This window comes from Hyaena hyaena, unplaced genomic scaffold, assembly GCF_003009895.1.
Source record: "Hyaena hyaena isolate Hyena2069 unplaced genomic scaffold, ASM300989v1 scaffold_57, whole genome shotgun sequence".
In the NCBI taxonomy this organism is placed as follows: domain Eukaryota; kingdom Metazoa; phylum Chordata; class Mammalia; order Carnivora; family Hyaenidae; genus Hyaena; species Hyaena hyaena.
The window spans coordinates 2,836,185-2,856,853 of record NW_024080690.1 but is presented as its reverse complement, the minus strand read 5'-3'; positions in this window follow the sequence as shown (position 1 = coordinate 2,856,853).

The following is a 20,669-nucleotide window of genomic DNA, read 5'->3' as shown; positions in this document are numbered from 1 at the left end:
CCCCTTCTTCTCCCCCATGGTCCTCCGTTAAGTTCCTCCTAATCCTCCTATACGTGCAAACATATGATATTTGTCCTTCTCTGCCTGACTTATTTCGCTCAGCATAACACCCTCAAGGTCCATCCATGTTGCTACACATGGCCAGATTTCATTGTTTCTCATTGCCATGTAGCATTCCATGGTATAGATAAACCACATCTTCTTGATCCATTCATCTGTTGATGGACACTTAGGCTCTTTCCATGTTTTAGCTATTGTGGAGAGTGCTGCTATGAACATTGGGGTCCATGTGCTCCTATGCCTCAGCGTGTAAGAAATGAATTTTTGTTGCCTGTAAGCTATTCAGTCTATGGAATTGTGTTACATTAACCCAATGGATGAAGTTGGATTATTTATTTATTTATTTATTTATTTATTTATTTATTTATTTATTTATTACAGTGCTATTCCCCCTGACCATCCATCTCTCTTTCTCTAATGCTGAGAACCAGCTTTGCCATCTTCTTGGCTCCTTCATTGATGAGTTGAATAGATGTGCTTAATATATATTTGACAGGATGAGGACACGTTCCTAATATTTTGAAAATGATGCTTTGACAGAGGAGGTAAAATGCCTTGTGCTAGCTGTAAAAACCCAAACCTAGAAAATGATGTCAGTGTTTCAGAATATGAATGTAAAGGACTTAACCTACTTTCCACCCGCTCCTGCCCTGCCCCTGCCTTATTGCTATTTTTGAGCATGCATTTCTCTTGGAGCACCGGTCAAAAGATAGGGAGAGAGCATAACTCTGCTAGTTCAAGCTAGGCCAGCCATTTTACTCTGCTCATTCACTTCCTGTTTTCTTTTAGTAAATTGTCTTTAAAAACACAAAGAGGGGCACCTGGGTGGCTCAGTTGGTTGAAAGTCCAACTCTTGATTTTGGCTCAGGTCATGATCCCAGGATCATGGGATTGAACCCTGCGTGGGACTCTGCACTGAGTGAGGAGCGTGCTTAAGATTTTCTGACTGTCTTTGTCTCTGTCTCTCTCTCTCTGCCCCTCTTCCACCTCAAAAAAATCCCCAAGCCCCAAATCTCAAAAAATCCCCATAAAGAACATGATCCAGCAACAAGTCCTGGCCTGTGCCCTGCAAAGTCTATAATTAAGGTTAGGGGGTATGCTCTGCAAAGCACCTTCTCCACCATCATCTGAGGGGCTCCAAACTAGGTCTTGCAGTTTGCTCATGGGACAGGGGTTTGGACTGGGGGTTAGACATAAACTCTTGTATCTTCTATGCATTAGGAGACAGAAGGCCTCAGCAGAGCTGCTGTACCATGTGGTGCATAGGCTGGGTTGACCCTATATTCCCCATGGCCTTGCCTGTCCTGGCATTGGCACCCCCTGGAGGCGCCCCAGTTCTGCCCCAGCTCTAGCTGTGTGTGTAATTCACACCGAGGTTGCCAGTTACTACTATCCCTTTGGGGCTTAAAGCCTGTATGGAAAGCTCACCTCCCTATCTACCTCCTAGAGGTGTGGAGACAAATGAGAAAAAACCCGTGTGGAAAAAAATGGAAAAGTATTTCCCAAAAGTTGGGAACTTGGGTAAAAGATGATTCCCTGGCCTTTCAATGTCACCCCAGAAAACACTGCTTTGTGCAGTATCATTTTTCCAGAGAGGAGAAATTGTGAGTGCTTTAGGTGTGGGGTTCACCATCCTTTTATCTTTGAGCTGGGTGGGAGTGGGGAGGACAGGGGCTACGGTGTTCCAGAAATTGCCTTATTTTGCACTTCCTCAGGTCCAAAGTTGAAACAGATTTCTGCTCTAAGAACCTTTGAAAGTAGTTCTTATTTTTCTTTAAAAAAAATTTTTTTTAATGTTTGTTTATTTTTGAAAGGGAGACAGAGTAGGAGTGGCGGAGGGGCAGAGAGAGAGGAGACACAGAATCAGAAGCAGGTTCTAGGCTCTGAGCTGTCAGCACAGAGCCTGATGCGGGGCTCGAACCCACAAACCATGAGATCATGACCTGAGCTGAAGTCTGATGCTCAACTGACTGAGCCACCCAGGCACCCCAGAAAGTGGTTCTTATTTTTCAAAAAACAATAACCTTAAATTCAAAAAAAGAAATCACCAGTAAAAAAAAACTAAACAGAGTATCCGGCTATATTCTAGGTCATTGAGCCTGTTTCGATGGCTCCAGAGTAAGCAGATGTGCCTGAAGGTGGTTGGAGCAGTGGGGGGATAGGGGGCGTGGGAGAGGGGGAGTTGGTGTTCCACGTGGAGCCATGGGTTGATTTTCCTGGTTTCGAAGGCCTGCAGCTCAGTGCTGACAGAGTTGGACCAGGGGACGGGTCCAACTTCTACTCTGTGAGTTCAGACAGATTCTGATCTGAGAGCCGGTCTGTCCTGACATTACGGAGAATTGGAGAACATGCTATGTGTAAATGCCTTCTTCTTCTCAGTATTGTGATTCTTAAAGGTATTTGCCTCCCAGGTCTCATTTAAAATGCTTCTTTAAACAAGGTGCCTTTACTAGGAGTGATGTCCATGGATGTTGTATTTCTAACTCACCATGCTGTTGTTTACCTCAAGGAAAAGTGACTTGATTTGCATTATTGACTTACCTTGGTGGAAAATACCACTCTGGTGGGGATGGAGATTGGGGCTGCCATTTTGAAATAACCATATAGGGTCACCTATTCAGGTAGGATGTAGCTTCTTATATTAAGCACAAATGGATTTTGAAAATTTACACATAGTGTGATATATGCAGTGGGGCTGGTTTCTCTCCCCTTCTCCACTCTTTCCTCAGGCTTGTATGTACATATCCATAGCGCACACACACACACGTGCGCATGCATGAGGATTTTTTGAAACACGACTCAACACTACAAAGGGGCTCTTTTAGCATCAGAGCACACAGGAACTCTGCTATGGTGAGTTCAATTTTGGCAGTCTGATTGTCTTGTGGTTACTCTACCCTGAGGGCAGACCACAGTGAGGGCCTCCCCTGTCCCCACCCAACCACACCAAAGTGGGGGAAGGGGCCATGGGGAACACAAGAAGAACTTTTCCCCATCGCACATAAGAGGGTGACCATGGGAGCCTCGCTTGAAAGTCTTAGGATGGGGGTGACTGTTCCCAGCCCCTGTCCCTGTGGATTCTGTGGGGGAAGTAAAGGATGGTTCTGTTCATCCATCTGGACTCCGAGCGTGCCTGACCAGCTATCAGTAAACTGTTTGGAAATGGACTGTTACCCACCCTCACCTAGTGTTGAGGGCAGGGTGCTTGGTGACATGGCTATTCAGCTGGACACATTTCCACCAAACAGCATCGTGAACAGAAAGCATTTCTTTGACCTTACTCTAGCACATTTCTTTCTTTTTCAAAAATATTTTTAAAAATGTTTTATATTTATTTCTGAGAGAGAGAGAGAGAGAGAGAGAGAGACAGCATAAACGGGAGGGCCAGAGAGAGAGGGAGACACAGAATCTGAAACAGCCTCCTGATCTGAGCTGGCTGTCAGCACAGAGCCTGACGTGGGGCTCAAACCCACAAACTGTGAGATCATGACCTGAGCCAAAGTCAGACACTTAACCAACTGAGTCACCCAGGCACCCCCTTACTCTAGCTTATTTCTCTTCCCCTACCTAGTTTCCTGTCTGCTACCACCTACCATCAATTACATTAGATATTTTATAAGTGAGTTCCATGAGGCTCTGTTTTGGAAACTATAGATTCGGTGAATAAGGCAGAGAGCCCTGTGTTTTGGTGGTGATCTTTCTCTTTTACTTCTTAGAAGGGGTAAAATAATCATACGATGGTAGCTAATGGGACTTGTAACTTCTACGATCAAAGCTGTAGATTTTAGGGAGGCCTTTACAGCCACATGGCTGAACACCAGGCATGGACATCAGACAGGCGTGGGCTGGGACAGTGGCTGTGCCTGTGTGGCCCTCAGTCACTGTATATGGAAATTAGAAATGATTGTGTCTGTTCCACAAGGCTGTCATAAGGATTACATGGAAAGCACTGAGCCCTGTGTCTGGCTCCTGGGAAGGGAGTTCTAGTAACTGAGGGTCACTATTATCACTGCTGTTGAGGAAGGTGCTATCATAGGCAGACTGAGAAAGAACAGAGCACTGTTGGAGGAGGACCTGGATGGAGCCTTAATGTAGAAAAGAATGTTCCCAAACTGAGCTTCTACATGAGAGCAGGAGTGAGCCCCCGACTGGCTAAACCAGGAAGGTTGTGGGACTGATGCACCTGGCTGCCTGGAGCTCTCTGGGAGCTCTTCCCCCTTGTTCCAGATTGGTTATCTAATCCCAGACTGAGTGAGAACTCAGTGGCAGGTGAGGACTCAGGGAGTGGCCTGAGGTATACACTCACAATGGGCCCCCATTGCCAGGAATAACAAGAGGGGGCAAGAGGCGAACACAGATCCTCATGTGAAGGAGTGGATTTTGAAATCAGTGGGTGAACTACTTCTTATTTTGAGATGTGTCATTTGACCTTATAGGCCTACATGGTGGTCTTAGAAAGCCAGCCCTGCCTCTCTCGCCTCAACCGACTCCTGGATTTTGTGAGTGACCATCTCACAGTCTTCTAACAAAACACATCTGAGGTAGACTCATTACAAGGCCTCATTCAGTATTCAGAGCAGGGCAAGAGGCAAAGGGCAAGGGATTTCAGTTCTGGATGAGCCCTGGCCCGTAGCCATGCGCTCAGACTTGCCCACTCTGGTGTCCCCATGGGATACGCACAGCTGAGATGCCTGTGTTCTTACTGGAAGCATCTGCCCGTCACTCAGCCCTGAAGGGAGTTACAGAGAATCTGGCAGGAAAAGGGGTCACTGGGTGATCTGGCTTCCTCTCATCTTCCTCTGGTCATTTCTGAACTAAAACCTGGCCCCAGCCCTCAGGCGTGACCCTCTCTTCCCCCCATCATTCCAGGCACCTACAAGTGGTGTAAGCAGTACCGGGGAGGTGGCCAACAGTTAAATGAAGCCACTGACATGGCTTAATTTATGGTACACTGTTAAAAAAGCAGATGCAAAGAACTTTATGACCAGCTGTTAAATGAAGAATGCAAGTTGTGGAATAATACATGTAGCAACTTTTTATTACAAATGTATGTGACCATATAAAGTTCTGGAAGGTTGTGCTCTAAACCAAGGGCCAAGATTGAGAGAAAAGAACTTTAGTTTTTTTTTTTTTACATTATGGGCCTTTTTTTTTCCTCCAGAAATTTCACATATTCTTGCAAGTGTGACTTATCACATAATACATACACTGTGGACTTTCTTTGCCACCTGAAATACCGCAGGAAACAGAAAACCAGTTCTACCTTAAAAGCTTCCGTCGAAAAACTCCTGTCTACTCTGCACACATTCTGCAACTTCCAGTTCTCTCCAAAGGCTTCCAGTCCTAGTGACCCAGGTTCCAATAACTCAGCTATGAGTCCTTGGTGCTACGGTCATCTGCTGATTTCCTTTGTAATCATGGGCTTTATTATTGGAAGTTTTTCTTCATCAAGATTCAAGTTCACAAAACTATCCTTTACATTTTAAGGGAAGCAATTTTGGGAAACATTTTCCACTGTGCAGGGAAAAGAGTCTGGATCAATACAAACTCAGAAACCGTTAGAAGAGTCTCTCAACGCTTTCGATCTTTTCTTCCATTTCTTCTCTGATGCTTTTTCGTGATAAGCCTCCTTTGTTTTCAACTGTGCTTTGCCTTATTCTCCTACCCTTTGATTTCTTTAAGAAATCAAGCTACCAGGCGGATGGAAGGCCGTCCCCAGTGCTCTCTTGAAGTAGTTTCGTCTTTTCACTATGCTCTGTTGATAAACTTATCACAACCAAGTTTTCTTCTATCAGAGGTGAGTTCAGAGGCAGTGAGCGCTGTAGGAAATGTTAAAATATCACAATCCATCTTCTGAGGATTCTGCTGATATTTGGCATCAAACGCTGCTTCCCCAACTCTGCAGGCCTCTGCAGATCGCCTGCGGCCTCCTTCAAGCTCCCGGCTTCTGCCCGGAGCAATCAGGTAATTAATTCCTAAGATGCTAAGTGGGTGATGGAGGCTGAGATCCAGCATGCAGCCAGGCCTGGGCAGCTCAGGGGCTGGGGCCTGGGTGTGTTCTCCGGACCCTCTTCCTCTGACCATTGGGTCTTTCCAGCCTCTGCTCTCGGTGCCCCCTCCGGGCACCTCTCTGCTGACTCCCCACTCCCTCTGCCTCCTGTGCCCGCTGGACATTTCAGTCTGTAGGCAGCATGGGTCCCAGGGTGTGCCTGGCCTCTCCCAGGATAACTGCAACAAGAGGGCCATGAGAATGTGGGTGTGCAGGTGCCTTGGCACAGACTCGGTAGGGTTTGCCCAAGTAAGGACTTCCGTATTACTTGAATATTTATCAGATACATACAAAGAAAACAGTGGCACAAGAATGAAGAGAGAGAGCAAGCATGTGGCAGGGCCATTGGAGGGTTGTGTTTCCCTGGGCGAGTCCCCTTCCAGAGCCTGGCCTCACATCTGGGGAGGCCACTGTACCTTTGCTGGAGGCATGGGTCTCGCAGCTGCTGAGGAGCTGGTGCTCACTGTCTGCCATGCCAGCCACCATCCCGGATCTCCTGGAGCCGGGCTGAGGAGCTGGATGGAGGCTGCTCCCTGAGGTGCTTTTCCTCGCCTCTCAGACTCATCCACCTGACTGGGGAGGGCCCCTCTGAGAACCCAAGGGAAGGCTGGACTTGCCGTCCATGAAAAGTCACTGGTGCATGGAGCACCTGGGTGGCTCAGTCAGCTGGGCATCTGACTCTTGATTTCATTCAGGTCATGATCTCACGGTTTGTGGGACTGAACCCTGTGTCGGGTTCTGCACTGACAGCATGGAGCCTGCTTGGTATTCTCTCTGTCTCTCTGTCTCTGTCTCTCTCTCTCTCAAAATAAATAAGTAAACTTAAAGAAATGCACCAATACAGCACAGCTTGCATGACATTTTAGGGCCCTCAGCCTGGGTTAAGAGCTTGTGTTGTAGCGAAGCGCCTGCCCCTTTGCGCCGTGAGATCTGTCCACTGCCCTCTTCACCCAGGGACTTGGGGCTGCGAACCTCCAGCCAGAGAAAGGAGGTGGGTGGTGGTGATGCTCAGGGTGAAGGTGGGACAGTCTTGGGCCCCAAAAGTGGCGTAGGCTGCAGTGGGGCTGCTGCTGGCAGGGCCCCAGGAGACTGGAGTCCCAGCCGAGATGGCTGATGGATCCGAGGCACTTCTTACCGTATACTGGTAACAACCAGCCGTTGGCAACTGGCAAGCTTGTGGAGGTCACACATTATAGGTGGGACCGGACTCTGGGAGACTGTCCGCCCCAGCATGACCACCCTCCCTCCTTTCCTCCTCTCTCTCCCTCCCCCAAGGTTGCTTTTGCCTCACAGGAGTTGTTGGAACCATCGGATTTGCACTTAACAAAGTCTGCAAGGGTTTTGGCGAAAGGGCCTGGAATGCACCTTGCACCGTTGGGTCGACCTCTGTTCCCAGCCGTGCCCCCAGCATTTTGGAGTAACAAATCCCTTCGGTGAGCTGCCACTTGGCTTGGCTTCACTCAGTGCCAAGCCTGTGCATCTGGCCTGTTCCCCGTACTCACTCTGCACGAGGGTGAGGCCGTTGCTGTGACATCTCTGGGAAGGGGGGCAGCCAAGAGTCTGGTTTTGGAGTCAGCCTGGCCTGTGGTCAAGTTCTAGTCCTGCCATTTACCTGCAGGATGACCACAGGCGATTTCCCATCCTCCCTGGCACTCGGGTTCCTTGTTGGTAAGTGGGGGTAATTACATAATACATTAAGGGGTAATAATTAGGTAATTACTTCACGGAGTTTCAGGATGAAATGAGATTGTGTTTAGAGAATCGAGCTCAGCACTGGGCACATGGAAGGACTCGGCGTCCTCAGCGATGGTACAGGATAGGACGGCTGCATTTCTCACCCACATCTCTGGGCGAAGTTGCCTCTGCTCGCTTCCCACATAGCTCTACACATAGTTTTCTTTTAAAACTTTTAAGTGTATTTTGTACTGTTAGGAAATCAGTCCGATGAATCAACAGCTTCTTTACCAAGCATAGTGATGACAGTGACAGCTTGGTGGCTATTCATTCATTCGCCGATCGCTTCTCCAGCACCTGCACACTGCTGGCTGGCCCTCTGTCTTCCAGCTTGGTACATGGGGGACCAGGCCCCGCGAAGAGTCCTCGGTGCAGCAGGCCCGAGGCTGTAGCTCCTTCCAGGGTGGAGGTGTGCTTGACCTCATGGACCTTGGTCAGGGGCTGGGAGGTGGCCACCAAGGGCTGTGTTCCAATTCATTCAGGACTCATGTGATCTGAGCCATCACCCTTGCTGAGGGTGAGCCTTTCCTTTCCCTGGAAAGTTCAAGTCTTAGAAGTGGAACGAAGACTTTGTTTACATGTTTCCCCCCTTGCTGAGTCACCTGTGGTTTTTGTTCCCAGAACCCATTCTGCTGTGTTTCGGTTTGGAGGAGCCGTGTGTGTGCCTTGCTTCTCCCACAGCTGAGCCGAGCCTTGCCTCACCCCTTTCCCACACACCGACCTTCCAAGGAAAGCTTCTGGGTGTGCGGTGAGCAGTTTTCTAGTGGTCGAGAAAAGAAACGGAGAGTGACATGCTATTTTGCAGCATTTTGAACATATTTAGTTCAATAAAAACAACACAGCAAAACCAACCTTCCACTTAACTCACCTTTTTGAAATACCTCCGCCCTCTTGAACTCAGTGGTCATGGCCTGGGCACTGCCAGCGCAAACCCAGCTCACACTGTTCTCGGACAGCCTTGCCTGCTCTCTGACTCTTCCCCAGGCTGCTCGGCCACAGAGCTTTCTTTCCCACTGCTCAGCAGGGGCATTTTACCTTTTCCTCTTTATTAGTTTACATAAGATTGCCCCAACTTGACGGTGAACCACCAAGGATAGGGGTTCAAACCTGTCCTTTCCAAAAAATTCCTATAAAAGCAAATCGTAGTCACTGTAAATGAAAATAATTCAAACACAGGAAAGCACAAGGGAGAAAGTCAATCTGGGTTGAGATCTGGCTACCTAGAGACAACCGCTGACTATTATTTGCTGTAACATCCTTCTGGTTAGTTCTCTCTATGCCGGTTCTGGCCAGTGTTTGCATGGCGTTTCACAAATGGGCACACACTAGCCATGGTGGCTGTGGAAACCGGCCAGCACCGCACTTCTTTACCATTTCTTTCCTGCTTCTTCCCCTTCCTGACCTGACACCCACTCTAATGTTTTGTAAGAAGTTTGTTTCTAAAGGGTCTTAACTGATGGCCTGGACTATTAAACACACTTTTCATGAGAGGCAGAATGACAAGTGGTTAGGAACATACTCCATTGCTAAATTGCAGGGTTTGGAGCCTGAATATACCTGCTTGCCCCTGGACAAGTCATATAAACCCTCTGTGCCTCAGTTCCCTCATCTCTATAATGGGGATGAATAATAGTGCCTACCTCATACATTCGTACTGGTGGTTATGTTTTTATTATTATTTTTAATTGAGGTACAGTTGATATATAACATACTAGTTTCAGATGTACAACGTGACTCAATATTTGTATATACTGTGAAATGATCATCACAATAAGTCTGGTTACCGTTTTTCACCAAAGTTACACATTTTTTTCTTATTTAAGATTTACTCTCTTAGCAACCTTCAGATATACACTATAGTATTATTACTGTAGTCACCATGCTGTACACTACATCCTCATGATATGTTTATTTTATAACTGGAAGCTTTTTTTTTTTTTTTTTTAATGTTTTTTATTTATTTCTAGGAGAGAGAGAGAGACAGCGTGAGCAGGGGAGGGTCAGAGAGAGAGGGAGTCACAGACTGAAACAGGCTCCAGGCTCTGAGCTGGCAGTCAGCACAGAGCCCGACGTGGGGCTCGAACCCACGAACCGCGAGATCATGACCTAAGCGAAAGTCGGAAGCTTAACCAACTAAGCCACCCAGGCGCCCCTTTATAACTGGAAGCTTGTACCTCTTGACCCCCTTCACCCAATTTGCCTATCTGCCTTCCTCAACCTCTACTCCCCTCTGGCAATGGCCAATCTGTTCTCTGTGTCTGTTAGTTTTATTTAGTTAGTTAGTTTGTTTCTTTAAATTCAAGAATAATTAACATAGAATGTTATATTAGTTTCAGGTATACAATACAGTGATCCAACAGTTCTATACATTTCTCAGTGCTCATCATGATAAATGTGCTCTTCACCCCATCACCTATTTCACCCGCCCCCACCTCCCCCCTGACAATTGACCAGGTTGTTCTCTGTATTTAAGAGTCTGGTTTTTAGTTTGTTTATTTTTTTTTCTTTGTTTTGTTTCTTAAATTCTACATATGAGTGAAATCATATGATATTTGTCTTTCTCTGACTTATTTCACTTAGCATAATACCCTTAGGGTCTGTTCATGCTGTCCCAAATAACAAGATCTCATTCTCTAATTCTTTTTTATGGTTGAGTAGTATACACACACACACACACACACACACACACACACACACACGTGTGTGTGTGTGTGTGTGTGTGTGTGTGTGTGTGTGTGTCACATCTTCTTTATCTACTTACCCATAAGGAGGTTGTTTACATATCTTGGCTCTTGGCGATTATGAATAATACTGCAATAACATAGGGGTGCATATATCTTTATGAATTAGTGTTTATGTTTTCTTAAGATAAACACTCAATAGTGGAATTCCTGGATCATATGCTGTTTCTATGTTTAGTTTTGTTTTTGAGAAAACTCCATACTGCTTTCTATAGTGGCTGCACCAGTTTGCATTCCCACCAATAGTACACAAGTATTTCCTTTTCTCCACATCCTCACCCATACTTATTGTTTCTTGTCTTTTTGATTTTAGCCATTCTGGAAGGTGTGATGTGATATCTCCTCATGGTTTTGATTTGCATTTCCCTGATGATGAATGACATTGGACATCTTTTCATGTGCTTGTTGGCCATCCATATGTCTTCTCTGGAAAAATGTTTATTCAGACCCTTTATCCATATTTTAATCAGATTGTTTTTTTTTCTTGTTGTTATTGAGCTGAGTCCTTTATATATTTTGGGTTAATCCATTATCAGATATATGAAATGCAAATATCTTCTCTCGTTCAGTAAGCTGCCTTTTCATTTTGTTGATGGTTTCCTTTGCTGTGCAGAAGCTTTTTAGTTTGATGCGATCCCACTTGTTTATTTTTGCTTTTGTCACCCTTGCCTTTAGGGTTGGATCCAAAAAATCATTGCCAAGACTGATGTCAAGGAGCTGACTCCCTATGTTTTCTTTTAGGAGTTTTACTTGACTCTGTTTCATTAAGGTTTATTTCCTGGGATCTTGTCTTGTTCTTTCATTTGGAATATATTCCTCTGCTTCCTATGTATTAGGCAAAATAACTACCGTTGACAATCTTGAAGGAATGGCTTTGTGTAGGAGATGAACCTTTACTGTACAAAATCGCCCTAGTGCTTGGTTGTCTCTCGAACCTTTGTGATGCTCTAAGCAGGCTGATTTATCCTTGATTGGTCCCAATGCCAAGGCCCGTGGGTGTTCCAAAGGGAAGGGTCTCAGTTCACCCCTAGTTTCAGGCTGATTGGAAGCCAGACCTCCAAGCAGGTATGCAGACATAGACAGTCCTATGGGACCTGCATGTAACCCTGCTGGCCTCCCAACCAGGAGATCTGGAGGTATCCTCCAAATGAACGTTGCAAAAATCAGAGCTCCAGATGAATGGATAGCTTCTTTCTGGAAGGTACCAGTGAGCTGGAGTGAGGCAAGTGAACATACAAAGATAGCAGCCTGTATTCCCAGACAGCCTCTGTAGCCTCTTGATGTGTGGTGAACCTGAAGTGTGCCCCATAGGCTAAAGCTCCAGACAAGGAAATAGGCCTTTATTCCCAGGAAGAGTTGGGTGTGTTTCAGTCTGTGGTCTGTGCTGTGCCCTGGTGGTGACTCCTTGCCAACATCTTTCTCTCTGATGGGGCTAGTCCTGAGGGACTCAGAAAAGTGAGCGCCCCTGGCCACCAGAGCCAGGTGATTCAGGGGTGGCCCGTCTGTGGACTGTGCACCCACTGGCTTTAATGAAGCTATGGGAGAGCATGGGGACAGGGTGTACCCACCAGCTTTAGCAGGTGGTAGAGAACATGGGGGACTGTTGTGCCCATTGGCACTAGCAAGGTAGAGGAAGGTGTAAAAAATGGCTAGTGCCTCCATCCCTGGAGAGAGTCCTATAGACCTCTGCTCCTCCAGTGGGTGCTGAAAGATTAGCACATGAATCTCATTCATATATGGTCTGGCTCTTTCCAAACTGCAGCCTTTGTGGTGGCTGAGTCTGCACATGAGCCTTTTAAGAGCAGAATCTCAGTTTCTAACAGCACTTAGGGTCTCCTGGAAGTAAGCACTGTTGGTTTTCAAAGCTGGCTGTTTTGGGACTCATCTCCCTAGTGCAGGCCCCAAGGGTTGGGGTGCCTGCTGTGGTGTGCAAGCTCCTCACAGAGATTCCTTCCAACTCTGAGACCCAACTGTGGGTCACAGCGCTTATGGTGGCGCTTTTGGGGAGACCTACCTGTCTCTTTGTGGCCCTATTATCCTTTGTTGGGGAGATCTGTTCCCCTGTTTTTCAGGTCTTTTGTGGAGGGAGTTGTTTCATACGTAGCTATAGATTTGGTGTGTCTGTGGGAGGAGGCAGGTTCAAGACACTTTTATGCTACCATCTTGAACTGCCTCCTCGACTGTGTCAGCAGTGCCTGGCATGTGGCAAACACTTAATGAGAGTTATATGGACTACCTTTTAATGTGTAAGCCCTGGGAATATGGGGAATAAAGGCTCTAGCAGCTCTTACTCATGCAGACATACACAGCAGCACAGGAAGGGCTGTTGATAGGAGTCAGCTCAAGATTTCTATCCATAGTGATACTGAAAAGGACACTTAGCCCAATACAGGAGGGGGTAGAGAGCATTCCCCCTGCAAGGGTGCATCAACCTTCATCATTCCTGGTCCATAAAGAAAAGAACATTTGTACCACACACACTGGGGCATTTGTGGGAGAGGCTATTCTTGGCTGCAGGTGACAGCTGGATGGCCTTCTTCAGGCATCCTAGTCTCTCCCTTTACTGCTTTCACTGGGGTGAGTTGGGGCATGCGTGCTGGGCGAGGGGTGCTGATGGTGAATGTTGTACCTGAGCATCTTGGGTAGCGAGCTCTTCTTGACCCTTTCCTTTCTTCTCCTCTGATCATCTCCTCCTCCTCCTCCTCTTCTCCTTCTTCTCCTTCTCCTTCTTCTCCTTCTTCTCCTTCTTCTCCTTCTCCTTCTCCTTCTTCCTCTTCCTCTTCCTCCTCCTCCTCCTCCTCCTCCTCCTCCTCTTCTTCTTCTTCTTCTTCTTCTTCTTCTTCTTTTTTAAAAAAGATTTTATTTAATGAATCTCTACACTCAGCATGGGGCTCAAACTCACAACCCCAAGATCAAGAGTCACTATACTCTACCAACTGAGTCAGCTGGGTGCCCCTTCTCTCATCTCTTCTTGGCTTGAGTCCTGTGATCCTATGAATCCTTTCCTTTCCCCCTTGTGCTCTCTGTCTCAGTGGCCAGTGATTCTAACTCCAAGGATCACCATGGAAGCAACAAGGAGCTCAGAAGTTTATTTCTGTCCAACAAGAAAAGATCATGGTCCCTTTTGTTCTCTGGTCCTGGGGAGAGGACAGGCTACATGGTAGTTGAATTATAACCAGATGAGTTTTATTTTTTACTTTATTTTATTAAAGTTTATTTGTTTATTTGGAAAGAGAGAGCACGTGCACCCACGGGGGAGGGGCAGAGAGAGAGGGAGACAGAGAATCCTAAGGAGACTTGGCACTGTCATTGTGGAGCCTGACATGGGGCTTAATCTCACAAACTGTGAGATCATGACCTGAGCCGAAATCAAGAGTTGGATGCCTAACCTACCACCAGGCAGCTCCCCAGACAAGTTTTGAAAAAAAGTTCACAGCAATCAGCCTTATGTGAGGATGATAACAAAACACTTTCTTCCAGGGCTTGCCCTTGGTCCTGGACCACAGAGGAGGGTGTTCATCTGCTCTAACCTTACTGTGAGCCATTGAAGGTGAGCAAGGCGGGGTTTCCTGAGAGCGTGATGAGCCGGGATGCCATGGTGGTTTTATTTTGGTCAGATTCTCTTGTTCTGTCAGTTCCTATTGGATCGAACTACACATGTCAATGCTGAAGTGAGGTGCAGTGTAATTCCAAACAATATGTGATCAATATGTATATTTGGCATTGGGATACATGGTTTAAGGTTCAATGACCTAATTTACCTTCATAGCATTGCATTTTGGGGTGATATGGAAAGAAGGCTGCACAAAGAGCATGTGGTGGAGTGTCAGGAGGTTATTGGATGGGCAGGTGTCCCAGACCAGATGCATATGCAGGGAGTAGACAGAGGGTCTGGGGCTGCCTCTGACCTCATGGTGAGTTGGTCATGTGATCTCCGGCAAGTCCTTCAACCTTCTACCTTCTCTTTCTTCTTCTTTAAAATGAGGCATGGTGAGCTGTGCTCCAGATGCTTGTAGTGTCTCATTGGGAAGGTTCCTCGGTGAAGTACTCTGGAAAACACTGCCTCTCTGCGTTCTTTCCGTTATAAGACTCATCAGCACATGACAGGATCTGCAAATACCTACAGGAAGAAAACTGGTTAGGATGTTCAGTGAGCATTTCCCTCACCTTTTGACCACAAAACCCCCTTTCTGTGGTGATGGTGGTGGTGGGGGGGGTATATTTTGGGAAATATTGGTCAAGGTGTCCTTCCTGTTCTCAAACCTGTGATGTGAAAATCATTGCCTGCACTGTGCATGCTGGTGACTAAGGCCTGAGTGCACCTCTGTTCACAGCTCAGCCCCTGTACCAGCTTCCCAGAGCGTGGAGTCCACAGAAGCCCCAGTCCCGGAACCGGCACCTGAAATTCTTACGGGCTCCTTACGGGTGGGTGTGGGGCATGCAGCAAAGCCTCCACAGTTGTCTCCTGTTGCTGACTTCTGCATGCTGCAGTGACCCCGGGGCCCCTCCATTCCACTCCCTGCCTCACACACCCCGTGTCCTCCCTGCCAGGCTCTCCCGAGCTGCTCTTGCAGGCCCTGACTCCCTCTGGACCACTGTCATCAGCTGAAACCAGCCTCTCTCCTCCCTCTGCGCTGCCCTCTGCCCCCACCACCCTACTTCTGCTCTTGGGAGAGGGCTCTGCGGAGTTCCTGTCGTTCCTTCCTCACTATCCTGCCTTTTCAGCTTGAAGCCGAAACCGCCTACCTCTTGCCTGACGTCACTAATGACTGTACCTGTAGCTTATTGCCTTTCTGTGACTTGAAAAGTTGTTTGTTTTTTAAATCAAGATACCTTGCATTTATTTAGCTTTGGTAGGTTTCGAAGTCCTCATTCAGGATCTCATGGAATGGTCTCAGATCCCCAGGTGTGGAAGGGCAGTGATCACAGATGTATTGTAGACCCTGCAGCCCACAGAGCCCAAGAGGCTGAGGCGGCTTGTCACAGTGTCCTGGCAGCAGCAGGAGTCCCAAGTGGCCTTCTTTCCTGCCCCCTGTATCTCGGGGGCCTGGCCAACTCCGTAGACCAAAGCATCCAGGCCAGTGGGCCACAGCCCCTTCTCATGGACACACCGCCGTGTATCTGGGCCGACTCCCAGGCTGGCTGCACAAAGCCGTGTCTTCTGCTTCCAGAGGCTTGGGGGTGTGAGGTGCACAATGTCCCTCCCCGGGAGGCTTCACTTCTGCATCAGGAGCAGGGCTTCCTTGCGCTGGTGTTTGTCAGGATGTTTGGGGTGTGCAGGAGTCTGAAGCCACATGTTTTGGCCTATACTGGAGAAGCACATTTTATTATGTAAATATTTGGAGGGGGAGTGGAGGAAGCCAGAATGGAGAGTCCTCGGGGCATATGGGTGATGATGCAAAGTCATTACAGTGATGTCAGGATGTCAGGTCCCCCGACTTCAGTGCCACGTAGGCCTTAACCAGGAAAGACACACCTGCCCCTCCTTCTGGCTGTGTCTGTGGGACCCAGGCTCATCTGTCCAGCCTCTTCTCTGTTGCAGCCAGTGCAGCTTTAGCACCCTCCAGCAGTTCTAGGTGCAAGTGTCCCCTGATCAGAGCTGTTGTGGGACAGGGACGCTGTGGCCATTGTCATCTTCCACACTGGGGTGAATGAGCATCTCAGCACCTTCATGTGTCTCATGGCTTATACGTGACACCTTTCTTTAAAAAAAAAAAAAAATCTTTCTAGGGGCGCCTGGGTGGCTCAGTCGGTTAAGAGTCTCACTCTTGATTTTGACTCAGATCATGATCTCGGCTCAGGTCATGATCTTATGGTTTGTGGGAGGTTTGAGGACTGAGCTCTGCATCAGGCTCTGTCAGCATGGAGCCTGCTTGGGATCCTCTCTCCCTGTCTCTCTGCTCCTCCCCTGCTCACACTCTCTGTCTCTTTATCTATCTCAAAATAAATAAATAAACATTAAAAAAATAAAAAATTAAAAATTAAAAAATCTCCCAATGTAGAAAGAATAATTATATAACCTTGTCCGATAACCCATTACAGCATTATAGCAATAAAAAACTCCTAAAAACCACAAAAAGCAACTGGATGCTCTAAGTCAGCCATACGGAGACCTTCTGTTGTGAGTTTCAGGCATTACAGTAACCCTTTGCTGCCTGGCCTGGGCCCCTGCCCCATTTCCTCTTGGGAACAGGGGTAAGAGGCTGGAACTGCCCCCCCCCCCCCCCCGCTCCCAGCCGGCTGTGCAAGGGCAAAGCCAGAGCAGGACTGTATTTAACTGAATTTCACATACAAAATTTTCCTATAATTTCATACTTGCCCTGTGAACTGTGAAAAACCTTTTTCTTGTTATTTTTGGTGGAAATTTCAGTAGCCTTTTAAATGATAGAGACAACAGACAGAAAATAATAAAGGGGCAAGGGAGAAAATAAAAAATGGACCATAATCTTACCATCCAAAGATAGTCGCCACTTTTGTTATTTTGTAATATTTCTTTCAGATTGTGTGTATACACATGTATGTGCAATTTTATTGCAGCCTTGGAATTTGTTGTGTATATAATTCTGTATAGCTATAGCTTTCCACTTAACATTGTAGCATAACTGTGGTTCTGCCTCATGAACCAGTTTTGAAGTCACCATTGTGAAATCACCGCGGTTTCTTCCATCATACGGATGTACCATAATTTATTTAACCATTCTTACATTATAAGACAAATTTACTGGTGCCAACTTTTTACAACTATATACGATGCTTCAGTGAACATCTTTGCAAATAAATCCAAGTTTCTGACTTGTTCCTACTAGAGGATTGCCAGAAGGTCGGTGAGGGGTGGAAGGGTGGAAACTCCTTTTTTAAGGCTCTTAGCTCAGATCGCCAAATTGCTTTCCAGAACAATAATTCTAAACATGGATGGGTGAGGCTTGGGGCACATGTCAGCATGAACCTCAGCTGGGGGCTGTGAAGGTGTCAGAATTGCCCACTTTGATTTTCGCCTTCTTCCTGTCATTCCTGAGGTGATGTGAGAGGTCAATATTTGACTTGTTACTTTAAGAGATTTAGGCCAAAAAAAAGTAAGAAAATGAATGCTTATTGAGAATTTACTTTGTGTTGCACTCTGTGGAAATAACAATAAACTAATATGATGCCTGGCAAGGAGTTCTTTTCTAGAACATTCCACACACTCTCTTGGCTTCATAAAGTCTTTATTAACATCTTTATTATTTTCACCTTTAGGGTATCCAGGTTTTAAAGACTTCGTATATTAGGTAAAGTCATATAAATCACCCAAGTTGTGTTAAGCAGTGGTGTCCAGTGGAGATATGGACCCCTGGACACCGGCCATTCTTACTTTTGGCTTTTCTTTGTTCCTGATCAACAGCCAGTGTGTCCTGGGCACGCTCAGGCCCAGGGCTGAACCTCTGAGGAATGTCAAAATTGTCACTTTACACATCATTCTAAGTACATAGACTCCGAAGAAGGCAGGGCTGAGGGTGTCTAGAGAAGGGGTGTTGGCTTTCTGAGCTAATTTTTCTCTTTCCTTCAGGTTCAGGTGCTTTTTTTCTCACCATCTGCTAACTGCTGAGTTCAGAGCCTGAGGGGGTGAAATAGAGCACTGGAGAAGTGGAACTCTATGATTCTCAAATTTAGGTTTATTTCTTTGAAGTACCTATAAAGAGATTTCTAGAAAAATATTAGCTAAAGCCATGACACTTGTAGCCAGCCACACACTCAGCCAATGTTCGTGGTGCTCAAGTTGAGGTGACAGATGGTGCCCGGGGAGACTGCGCAAAGAATGCTCTCCAGGACGCAAAGTCCTGGTCTACAGGTTAGATGACCCACCACTGCCTTCTTGCCCAGATACCCAGGTGCTGAGGATCACCCTGGGGCAGAGGGTCTAGCATTAGACCCTCCAAACTCCTTTCTCTCCAGAGAGCTGGCCTCTGCCAAGTGTGGCAGGAAGGCAAGAAACAGTCGGTTGTGTCAGCGTGTGATGCCCTGAAACAACGGCTGTGGCATCTGATGTTCACAGGATTGAATGGGGGCTCCAACAGTTGTCCGCATAGCCCTGTAAACATTATGTAATTCACTCAGTCTCGGGTTCCTCATCAATAAGATGAGCGAATAGAACTGCCCACCTCTTAAGTTGGTTGTGATCCTGTATTGAAAGATCGCGTGCTGGAAATGTAGTGTGAAAGCTTAGAAGGTGCTGGATGAATTTTACAGTTCTTGAGCATCATCCCACAGAGCAATCAACAGAGGAACGGAGGCAACGACCTAGAAGCACCTGGGATGCTTCTAATCAGATGTTCACTGTGTAGAAAAGCTTTGCAGGGAGAGATTTTCCCTTGAGCAGAGAGATTTTCTTGTGCCCTCAGATGGTGCTCATACTACAGGTGCGATTCAGGGCAGTTCCTGCCTGTGGGGTTTGGAGTCCCCACTCCTCCTCACCCTGGTGCCCTAGGGATTCCCTTCGGGCTCCTGTCGTCTATGTCTTCCCCGGGGCCCTGAGCACTGTGCCCGTTGATCAGCTGTCAGGGAGCAGAGGTGCTCCCTGGGTGCCTAGGCAGTCTGGGGAATGATGACAGGGAGCCCAGCCAGGTGCAGGATACAGAACTGCAGGTGAATGGAAGACCCAGAGGCCCATGGGCAGTGCTGGACAGTGGGCAGACAGAGGTGGGTCTGTTCCGTCTCCTGCTGTGACCTCAATACTATTGATGAAGTTTTGGGGCGATAATGGGGTCCAGAGCTGATGACCAAGAAAGAATTCTTGAAGACATCTTTGTTGTAAAAAGGTGTTCTTATTGCAGTAGAGAGACAGGGCCCGTGGGGGTTGTGAAGAGTGGCTGGTTACATACTAAGGAGTTGGGGGAGCTAAGGTCAAGAGGAAGTTTCTTAAAGGGGTTTCCATATGCTAAAGAAGATTCAGGATTACTGGAGGCCTAGCTCTGGTCAAGCTAAGGTGGTTTTCCCCTCTAGCAAAGCACTAACATGAAGACAGTAGGGAGTTTCTGGACATTAGGCTATTGATAAGACTGTCCTTTTCTCGTAATTGTACTGAGATATTTTGTAAACTGATGGAGACTCTATCAGTTTAACCATTTATTTTCTGTCCTTTCCTTTGTTCTTGGGCAGCCAGAAGTGCCTGAGGAGTGTCACACACATCCCATCTGGGGCAGGGAGATGGGGTGTTAGCTTGCACTTTGCCCTCAGCTCACCTTATGGTCCTTCATCACTGTCATCAGACTGAAAGCAGGAGACTCTGATGGGGACAGAGGGCCCCGCTCGACCCCAGGGCAGTGCTTGGGAACAGGAAACTCCATAGCTCATTGTCGCCCTTAGTCCAGCCCCAGGAAGGTAGCCTTTGGCTGTGGCCCAGGCCCAGTTCCCGCCAGATGTGACCTGAACTACCTGAGCTATGTGACACAGAGCATGGCAACTTTCACGCCGGCTGCCTCTTGCAGGATGGCCCTGGCCCCTGTGCAACCCTGGACAGCTGGGCTTCTGGAAGGTGCCCCGCTGACAAGCAAAGGGCCTTGACCTGCACCTGGCATGTGGCAGACCCTCTGCTGATAGGAGGTTACCAAGTCCCAGCCTGACTTAGAACTAACTTATTAACCCTGGTTTCCAGGACTGGGCTTATGCGGTGCCTACCCTGGAGGCTGTATTTGTTGTTGTTTTTTTTAAGATTAAAAAAAAGAATATCTTCTCAGAGTGTAAGCAACTGTTCACAACTCATCCCACTGCATAGAAGAGTGAATGTTCTTGGTGTTTTCTCGAGGTTTCTTAAAGGAAATCTCTCACCGTTCTTTTGGGCGTGGTACTTGGCTGCTGGGAACAGACACAGTTTATCTTGCAGAGGAAACTGTTTTGCAAGAGGTTTCCCACAATTATGGTCTGAGGGAGGGTCCCTGCCAGCTTTTCTTAGTCACTTGGGCTTAGGGGGAAGGTAGGTTTTTGTTGTTGTTGTTGAGTCTTCTTCTTCTTTTTTTTATCTGAAGGCCAGAGCCATCTGGGAGTAGGCACACATGGGTAATTACCCTGAGTTGGGGAGCCGAAAGGATTGCTGATCAGCAGTTCTCAGA